At 42.6% G+C, this 11,078-nt stretch overlaps 1 pseudogene; it reads left to right on the forward strand.

The window, feature by feature from the left end:
• The first annotated feature begins 149 nt into the window (after window positions 1-149).
• Window positions 150-10,714, forward strand: LOC117084296 (annotated as a pseudogene).
• The last annotated feature ends 364 nt before the right edge of the window (window positions 10,715-11,078 follow it).

Genomic DNA, 11,078 nt, shown 5'->3' on the forward strand with positions numbered 1-11,078 from the left:
CCTCCCGAGTAGCTGGGACTACAGGCGCCCGCCACCTCGCCCGGCTAGTGTTTTTGTATTTTTTAGTAGAGACGGGGTTTCACAGTGTTAGCCAGGATGGTCTCGATCTCTTGACCTCGTGATCTGCCCGTCTCGGCCTCCCAAAGTGCTGGGATTACAGGCTTGAGCCACCGCGCCCAGCCTATTTTTTCTTTTGTTGCTTGTGCTGTTGGTGTTATAGCTAAGAAACCATTACCTAATCCAAGATCATGAAGATTTAAGCCTATGCATTCTTTTAAGAGTTTTATAGTTTAGCTCTCACATTTATTTAGGTCTTTGCTCCATTTTGATGAAGTTTTGTACATGGCATGAAGTGGGAGTTCAATTTCGTTCTTTTGCATATGGCTATCCGGTTGTTTCACCACCATTTTTGAAGAAACTTCCTTCTCCACTGAATGGTCTTGGCACCCTTTTAGAAAACAAGTTGACCATAGATGTATAAATTTCTGTCAGGACTCTCACTTCTATTCCATTGACCTATATATCTATCTTACACCAGTACCATACTGTCTGGACTACTACAGATTTGCAGTAAGTTGTGAAATAGAGGAATATAAGTCCTCCAACTTAATTCTTCCTTTTTAAGATGATTGTGGTTATTCTGGATACCTTGAATTTCCATATGATTTTTCTTTTTAGTTTTTCTCATTACTGTTGGGTTTATTTTATTTTTTAATTAATTAATTTTAATTGACAAATAAAAATAGTATATATCACGTGCAACATGTTTTGAAATATGTATACATTATAAAATGGCTACATTGAGCTAATTAACAAATCCATATGATTTTCAAGATCAGTTTGTCGATTTCTACAAAAAAATCCAGGTGAGATTTTGATAAGGACCGCACTGAAACTATAGATCACTCCAGGGCATATTCCCATCTGAACAATGTTAAGTCTTTCAATCCATGGACATAGGATGTCTTTTCATCTGTGTAGGTCTTCATTGATTTCTTTCAGCAGTGTTTTGTAATTTGAGTGTACTAGTCTTATACTTCTTATGTTAAACTTATTCCCAAGTAGGTTACTCTTTTTGATACTATTATAAATGGAAATGGAACTTTTAGATTAATTTCATTTTCCGATTGTTTACTTCCAGCATATAGAAATACAATTGATTTTTGTATATTGATTTTACCTCCTTGCTGAACTTGTTTAATAGTTCTAGTAATTTTTAGTGGATACTTCGTAATTTCATATATACAAGACCTATGTCTGCCAATAGATAACATATAGTTTATTTCTTCCTTTCAAATCTAGATGCCTTTTATTTTATTTTCTTTCCTAATTAATTTGTCAGTTAGTTGAATGTTGAGTAGAAGTGGTGAGCACAGACATTCTTATCTTGTTCCTGATTTTAGGAAAAAAGCATTTATCTTCCACCATTATGTATGATATTACCTATGAGCTTTCTTTCTGTAGATGCCCTTTATCCGGTTTAAGAAGTTCCCTTCTAGTCCTGGTTAGCTGAGTGTTTTTGTCATGAATTATGTTCAATTTTGTCAAATGCTTTTCCTGTGTCTACTGAGATGGCCATGTGGCTTTTGTCCTTTTTTCTATTCATGTGGTATATTACATGATTTATTTTCATATATTGCCAACCTTGTATTCCTGGGATAAATCCCACTTGGCCAGGGGGTGTAATTCTTCTATTTCACTGGTATTTTGTTAAAGGTTTTTGACTACATTTATAAGGGATATTGATCTAGAGTTTTCCTTTATTGAGTTGTCTCAGGTATCAGGGATAATACTGGCATCATGGAATGAGTTGGGAAATGTTCCCTCTTCTACTTTTTGAAAGAGTTTGTGAAAATAATGGTATTCATTCTTTTTCAAATGTTTGATAGAATTCACCGAGTGAAGCCATCAGAGTCTGGGGCTTTCTTTGTGAGTAGTTATTTGATTACTAATTCAATGTCTTTACTTGCTGTAATTCTCTACGTAGCATTCATCTTGAATGCTTACACAATACTGTCAGGTCCAGTGCTAGTTCTTAAATTTCTTTTGGGAGGTTTGGAGACTAAGAAGAGGGAAAGGGGCTAGATTCATTCATTCATGTGGGTGTTCTTTCAAAACATGTATTGAGTACCCCTGGCTGTGTTCTGTGCTCAGCCCTGAAGCTACTAAGACAAAAAAGACAGCCACAGGAACTACCCTTAGGACGAAGGAGTGAACAAGCTGATTTCAGATCAGAGTCTGGGTGGCCACCTGCTGAGTGTGACAGGAGACCCAGCAGTACTCATTGGTGTTGGAGTCGTTCTTAGCTCCAAACAAACGATGATGCCTCAGAGTCCTCTGGCACTTTGTAGGTTATAAAGTGCTTTCACTTATAAAATCTCATCACAGTTGATCCTTAGAGGCAATTCAGCAAAGTTCATTATTCCTCTTTGCAAAAGATGGAAAACCAATGTTCAGAGAAGGTCAGTATGAATTCAAACTTTTAGGCAGTGCTTCTCCTGTACTAGCCCCATGTAAGGCCCTAGAAGATAAAGATATGACAAGGTTCTTGCCTTCAAGGAGCTGTCAGTCTGAGACAGAAAGAAAGAGACAGGAAGTCAGAGAGACGTAACAGTCTGTGATGGTCATCTCACAGGGTGAAATGGAGGCAGAGAGGAGGGAGTTCACAAATGGTTTCGCCATGAATGTGACCCTTAAAATGTGGCTGGGAGCAACCTGGACATTACACCAGGAAATAACAAAAGTCATTCAGAACTGGGATGACTATATGTCCTAGTTTCCCCAGGATAATACGTTTGCTTCTGTTGTCACAGTTTAAGTATCAGTAGCACCCTTTTTTCCTCTCAAAATACATGTTTGATATATGCATGCTTTCAAAGTATTTCCCTAAAAAACTGTTGTAATTATGAAGAAAAAAATAGTAACTTTACTGTAGAGAAATCTGGCAGATGCTTAATCCAGTAACGAAGGTTAATATCTTCACAGATGGTACCGATGGACATCACGTGCCTCCTGTTGAGATGTGCTGAGAGCTTTCCGCGCTACCCACAGAGGGGTCCACAGGGCATTGTTCTGGATTCCAGTCGTAACTTAAAGGGAAACTTTCACAATATCCGGAGCCCTTGATGTCCTACAAATGAAGGAGGAGGATGTCCTTAAGTTCCTTGCAGCAGGAACCCACTTAGGTGGCACCAATCTTGACTTCCAGATGGAACAATACATCTACAAAAGGAAAAGTGATGGCATCTACATCCTAAATCTGAAGAGGACCTGGGAGAAGCTTCTGCTGGCGGCCCGTGCCATTGTTGCCGTTGAAAACCCTGCTGATGTCAGTGTCATATCCTCCAGGAATACTGGTCAGAGGACCGTGCTGACGTTGGCTGCTGCCACTGGAACCACTCCAATTGCTGCCGCTTCACCCCTGGAACCTTCACCAACCAGATCCAGGCAGCTTTCTGGGAGCCACAGCTTCTTGTGGTTACCGACCCCAGGGCTGACCACCAGCCTCTCACGGAGGCATCTTATGTTAACCTACCTACCATTGCTCTGTGTAACACAGATTCTCCTCTGCACTATGTGGACATTCCCATCCCATGTAACAACAAGGGCATTCACTCAGTGGGTCTGATGTGGTGGATGCTGGCTCGGGCAGTTCTGTGCATGCGTGGCACCATTTCCTGCGAACACCCGTGGGAGGTCATGGCTGATCTCTACTTCTACAGAGATCCTGAAGAGATTGAAAAAGAAGAGCAGGCTGCTACTGAAAAGGCTGCGACCAACAAGGAATTTCAGGGTAAATGGACTGCTCCAGCTCCTGAGGTCACTGCTACTCAGCCTGAGGTTGCAGACGGGTCTGAAGGTGTGCAGGTGCCCTCTGTGCCTATTCGGCAGTTCCCTACTGAAGACTGGAGCGTTCAGCCTGCCACGGAAGACTGGTCTGCAGCTCCCACTGCTCAGGCCACTGAATGGGTAGGAGCAACCACTGAATGGTCTTAAGCTGTTCTTGCACAGGCTCTTAAGGAACATGGAAATAAGGTTGATGGAAAATAAACATCAGCTTCTTGAAAAAAAAAAGTGCTGAGAAGGGCCGGGCACGGTGGCTCACGTTCATAATCCCAGCACTTTGGGAGGCTGAGGCAGGCAGATCACATGAGGTCAGGAGTTCGAGCCAGCCTGGCTAACATAGTAAAACCCCGTCTCTACTAAAAATACAAAATTAGCTGGCCGTGGTGGCATGTGCCTGTAATCCCAGCTACTCAGGAGGTTGAAGCAGGAGAATTGCTTGAACCCAGGAGGTGGAGGTTGCAGTGAGCCGGGATCACGTCATTGCACTCCAGCCTGGGCAACAGAGTGAGACTCTGTCTCAAAAAAAAAAAAAAAAGAAAAGAAAAAAATGTGCCAAGAAGGACACAACAGCACTTTTGTGATATTGTTGCCAGAAAAATATAAACCGCATCTAGTCACTAAGAAATATCAGACAAACCCCAACTAAGGGACATTCCATACAACAATTGAGCCACAAAACATATCAAGGTCATGAGAGACAAGAAAGACTAAGGAACCATTCTAGATTAAAGGACACTAAAGAGAAATGACAACTAAATGCAACACATGGTACAAGATTATATCCTGAATGGAAAAAAAGTACATCAGCAGGCCGTGTGAAACCTGAACACTGGAGGTTAGATAACGGCACTGCTATCCATGTAGAATGTCCTGAGGTTTAGGAAGTACACATAGAAGTAATTAGGGTTTTTTCAAAGTGCCACAGTTTGGATGATAAATGGTGATGGTGTGGTCTCCCTTTCCAGAACCCAGTAAGAACCCAGCCCTCTCCACTCCCAGGCTGTGGACCTGTCACCGTCAGCCACCTCAGATGGCCACTCAACTGCTCACCACTGAGAGGGCATTCAGATGAGCCAGCGGCTGGTGTGCCCCGGGACACACAGGACCCCTTGTCAGCACCATGCCAACCTGTCCACCCATGAGGTGTCTCATGGCACCTTAATTCCCTAATAAGGTCTCAGCCAAGTGAAACCACCACTCAGCTTTTCCCGGCAGTCAGAAGTAAGAGTCTCAAACAAAGGAAAAAAAAACAAACAGGAGAAAAGTTGGCCTTTTTGTGATCATTTCCACTTTCTTGTTGGGTGGGCCGAAGCCTCCTCAGACCTGATTCTCTGAATACGTCCTATGTGGTCTGTAGGCTAAATGGTTACTAGAGAAACAGTGTTTTTCTTCCAACTACATCCGTGCACCTGACTTACGGGTCTCTTCAAATCAGGTAATCCTCTAGGGCCAGAATACGAGATGCCGACATCTTGGGCAAGCTAATAATTTGCCATTCCCTTAAACTGATGTTCCTTAAATATTTGTTAATGGGGAGCAGAAAGAACTGATTTTCTGTTCATACACAGGCAGTTTGACTCACTGAATATACCTCTGCTGGCCGGAGCAGAGTCAGTGGACTTCAAATAACAGGCAAAAAATATTTCCTCTGGATCTGAAGTCCTAATTCCTTCTCCAGCTTTTCTCTTCTTTTCTTGTCCTTCTTTTTCTTTCTTTCTCTTTCTTCTTTTTTCTTTCTTTCTTTCTTCCTTCCTACCTTTTTTTTTTTTTTTTCAGAGACAGAGTCTTGCTCTGTTGCCCAGGCTGATCTTGAACTCCTGGCATTAAGCCACCCTCCTACTTCAGCCTCCTGTGTAGCTGGGACTACAAATGCATACTAGTTTTCTGTGGGATTTTCTGAACTGGGCAAATATTTTTAACATCAGTTACGGAATTAAGTTCTTTTATGATTCAGTTTATCACTTACTATCATCTCTGCCTGCGCTGTGCCTCATTTTTATATGTATTTTATTTTATTGGATTTTCCCCCTTCATCTGTATTCTGTGTTTCTTTTTTTCTTTTTCTATTTTTTTTTTTAAGAAAGGGTCTCACTCTGTCGCTCAGGCTGGAGTGCAGTGGTGCAATCTTGGCTTACTGCAACCTCTGCCTCCAGGATTCCCAAGTACCTGAGATTACAGGTGCACACCACCATGCCTGGCTAATTTTTGTACTTTTAATAGAGACGAATTTTTGCCATGTTGGTCATGCTGGTCTTGAACTCCTGGCCTCAGGTGATCCGCCCACCTCAATCTCCCAAAGTGCTGGGATTACAGGTGTGAGCCACCGCACCCGGTCTCTGTCCTGCATTTCTGTTCCACCCTTCTCCCCAACAGCACTCATTATAATGTGTAGTATTTCCTTAGCTATGACCCTACCTTTGAAAAATACAGAGCACAACTTAGTATATGTATGCATTTTAAGTGCATATAAATGTAATCCAACTTTAGCTGCATCGGGATGATCTGGAGAAAACACAGATTCCTGGACCACAGACTCTGATTCAGCAGGTCTGCATGGGGCCTGAGAGTTAACATTTGTAACAGGTTGCCTGGGGATTCTGAGGCTGTGGACAGTGGACCACACATCAAGCTGCACAATTCTAGATCTCCCTCTACTATAAAATAAATAAAAAATAAAAGAAATAAAATGATAATAATACAAAGTATTATCATTCAACATCATGTTTTCAAAGTCTGTCTATATTATTGATGTACCTTTAGTTCATTGCTTCCATCTGGTCCAAGTGTGTGCCTCTCTTCAACAGTGTACTTTCCTACCCCCAGTGAGGGACACCTTAGGGTGCCTGCAACTCCTCTATCCCACAGGATGCTGCAGTGAATGTTGTTTTCCAAGTGTCCTCATGTACCTAGGAATGAGATTTTCTGGGACATATATCCAGGAGAGGAGAATACTGGGCTGTCAGGTACATATTTGCACATCTAATTTCTCTAAGTATTTCCAGACTGCTTGTTCTCCAGGCCGACAAAGCCAAATCCACTCCCACACACCATGGTGCATGAGGAGTCCATACACTTCCTGGGAGACATAAAGAAGTTTTAATTTTGATAATTAAAAAAACTGTCAGTCCCTGTAACAGCAAGATTATAAACAATCTTTGGTTTCAGAATTTTACCTCACCAACACCGCATGCTGCAAAAATCCTGGGCAGCCACGTCTGTGCCCGTGAGGAATGCCCACACACACAGAGGCACACACGCCTCAACCCCACGACACAGCCTGGCTCAGCACAGGCAGGAGCCATGTTTATTTTCCTGTCTTACTTACCCTCATAAATCAGAGGCCTGCTTGATATGGCTCCAACTTCTGCTCCGTGAAGCCTTTGGAACCGGAACTTGCTCCAGGGTTGTGAGAAGACCATTACCTCCCTGCAGGCTGGACCAGAAGCTCTGCGGCCGTGGCCAAACAACCCATTGTCTGGGATTATCTGATTTCACTCTGTAGGGTTGTTTTCCTGTTGTTACCTGATTCTCTCAACAATGAGCATAAAAATAGAATCTCCCTGACTAGCCCAGGGTTTTAACATTACCAACAAAAGGGTGCAGCAGATGTCTTTTTGCACTTCAGATCATTTTTTAAAGGCTCTCCTCTTTGGCACAACCTAAGGTAAATTGAATATTGCATTAACATAACCCAGTTTTCCTTTCTAGAGGGGTAAGGGGAGGATTCGTGGGCGTATGGTAATGTGAACAATCCTCTGAATCACAGGTAACTACAACCAGTCTGGTTATGCTGAATGCCAGGAACCCTTTGGAAAAAAGTGATCAATTGATTTGGAGAATAGTAAATGTGACTTTAGAAAAGCAGATTTTAAAAATTTCAGGGAAAAGTACATATTCATTCTTTCACGTATTTATTTTTTTAATTGGCAAATAATAACTGTACATATTCACGGGATGCACAGAGATGCCTCAGTACATTTAATGTACAGTGACGAGATCGCATACTTACTGTATCCATCAGCTCAAACAGTTACGATTCCTTTGTGTTGGAATCATTTGATATCCTCCTTCTAGTTATCTAGCCATTTGAAACTGTATAAAATATTATTGGGTTGTGGGGGCTTTTTGTTTGTTTTGTTTTGTTTTCTTTCTTTTTTTTTTTTTTTTTTTGAGACAGAGTCTCACTCGGTTGCCCAGGCTGGAGTGCAATGGCATGATCTCGGCTCACTGCAGCCTCCGCCTCCCGGGTTCACGCAATTCTCATGTCTTGGCCTCCTGAGTAAGTTGAGATTACAGTCATGCACCACCACACCTGGCTAATTTTTGTATTTTCAGTAGAGACGGGGTTTCACCATATTGGCCCGGCTGGTCTCGAACTCCTGACCTTAAGTGATTCGCCCTGCCTCGGCCTCCCAAAGTGCTGGGATTTTAGGTGTGCGCCACCTCGCCTGGCCTGCATAATATATTATTGTTAACTACAGTCATCCTACACTGGTATAGAACATTAGAACTTATTCTTGATAGCTAGCTGTTCATTCAAGTATTTTATTGAGACTTTCTGAACTAGCGTGGTACTGTTTATTCCTCTGTCCTTCACATTTTGAAAAAAATCAACAATTAATTTAAAAGCAAAAACCTTAAAATCCATGCTTATCAACTTTGCAAATGATCCCAAACTCAAAGAAATGGCAAATAAAAGAGATGGTATAATCAATATTTAAATGATTTCAACAGATCAGAATCCCGAGGGGTAGCCAACAAGATAAAAGGGAAATGACAGCTGTATTTATGTATAAAATAAACACAACTGCACAGGTATGGGATGACAGGTGCCTGGCATTGTCCCAGTTTGTATGGCACATGGTTTGTTGTGGAAATCAAATAAGATAATACAGTTTTAGGCAGCATGAATAGGACGAAAGAGTGGTGGTCAGGAAAAATCAAAGCAGCACCTGGCACTCTGCATACCCCGCTCCCCAACACCTGGCACTCTGCATACCCCGCTCCCCAACACCTGGCACTCTGCATACCTCGCTCCCCAACACCTGGCACTCTGCATACCCAGCTCCCCAACACCTGACACTCTGCATGTCCAGCTCCTTCGAGATATGACACACCTCGTGAGGCAGGGATTGCATCTGTCCTGTGCTCTTCTAGATCCCTGGATGACAAGCAGTCCCTGACCCCCACTTAGGTGCTCAATGCCTAGTTGATGGAAGAATGAAGAAATACCATATTCAGTACAGCACTCCCCTTTCAGAGGGAACATTCAAAATGAAGATCGACCTTGAGGAGGACGGTCAGAATGGTGCGGGGTTTGGATTCTGGGCACGACTAACTTAGGCCACAGACAGTTTGGGCTGAACATGTGTAATGAACCTGGTAACATCTTGAAATATCCAGAAGGCGGTCATGGGAAGAAGTAGAATTGTGCTTCTTGGTTCAGAGCCCAGAAATGCACTGCTGGATGAGAGAGAGGCAGATCTGGCTTGAATGTAATACCCTTCTCACAGTGAGGACTGTCGGGTGTTGGAAGATGGACAGCCTCTTACAGCAGTGTGTTCTCCCACAGACATGTTCCAGCAGCACCTGATGACTTTGAGGGGATCCTGTTGAGTTAGGAATTTGATGTCCCCCAGAATTATGTTTCTTGGGTTTCCTCAATTATATAAAAAAAGGAAGAAAACAAGCAAACAAAAAAAGTATCTATAATCCATTTCCGAGGAAACCACCCAAGGTGAAAATAAAAGTATTAAGAAACATTTAGGCCGGAGGCGGTGGCTCAGGCCTATAATTCCAGCACTTTGGGCGACTGAGACAGGCAGATCACTTGAGGTCAGGAGTTTGAGACCAGACTGGCCAACATGGTGAAACCCTGTCTCTACTAAAAATACAAAAATTAGCCAGGCGTGGTGGCGCATGTCTGTAATCCCAGCTATTCAGGAGGCTGAGGCAGGAGAATTGCTTGAACACAGGAGGTGGAGCCGAGATCGTGCCACTGCACTCCAGCCCGGGTGACAGAGTGAGACTCTGTCTCAAAAAAAAGAAAAGAAAAAGAAAAGGAATATTTAAGACATTATTTTATTTTTATTTATTTGGTTTTGGGAGATGGGATGTCACTTGTTGCCTCGTCTGGCCTTGAACTCCTAGGCTCAAGGGATTCACCTCACTTCAGTCTTCTGAGTAGCTAGGACTACAGGCATGAGCCACTGTGCCTGGCTTTTAAAACCTTATGTTAAATTCTACTTGTTGAAGCTTAAATTGGTAGTGGAAATAAAGGCTATCATTTTTTAGCTGGATCCAGATTACAAAAGGTCTTGAATATTTGGCCTCCCCAAATCTAAATTTTATTCAGGTGGTCTCAAGCAGTTCTTGTTTTTTAGGGCCAATGCTGGCCTTCAAAATCTGAAGGGCTCCTTTGTTAATTAGCTAGATTAACCATTCCACAATAGATACGCACTTCAAAACATCATGTTGTACATGATAAAAAACATACAATGATATCCATCCATTTAAATAAATAATAATTTCAAATAAAATAAAACAAAAGTATGAAGTGTTCAACCAAAGAAATTGTTCTGAGAAACATGTGAGTTGACTGCCTCCATCAAGGATCATAAAACTTACAACTTTACACCTTCTCAGAGCAGAAACTTCCAAGAAGAAATGGATCCCATTTATTGCTAAACCTGCTGGGTTTGTTTCTTTAATCATAAATCTCCACAACTTCCACCTAAACCTCTAGCTACATTGGCAGAATTGGGTCTATAAAGTAATACAAGTCCTCCCTTGGGACGGCAGGCCGGGAGCCCATTTATCCAAGGAGCCACATTCTCGGTGGCCCGGAGGAGGGGAGGGAAGAGCAGTCTTTATGAGCAATGCCTCCAAGACCGCATGTCGTAAGGTCAGGGTCTCTTGCCTATGGTGGATAGCTATTAATGTGTCTGCTCAGGACAGGACACCCCCCTCCCCTTCTTCTGGCTCTACTCCTCACCCTCAACCTGTTCTTATCCTCTTGTTTAGAGCCATCTGCTTTCAGATCTCACACCCTAAGCCACAGGGATTGGCAGAGGTAGGGCCCCAACTCCAAATAAACCAATAACATTATCCAATCTCGTACCACAGCAATTGGAACAAAGATGCAACCCAAACTGGGCCAAAGGCAAACAGGGCATTCCTCTCGGATGATGGAGCAGAAGCTGGGAACCTGAGAATTATTGATGCCCGTGTCT

Source organism: Trachypithecus francoisi, unplaced genomic scaffold (genome assembly GCF_009764315.1).
Source record: "Trachypithecus francoisi isolate TF-2019V2 unplaced genomic scaffold, Tfra_2.0 Lachesis_group0, whole genome shotgun sequence".
Taxonomy (NCBI): Eukaryota; Metazoa; Chordata; class Mammalia; order Primates; family Cercopithecidae; genus Trachypithecus; species Trachypithecus francoisi.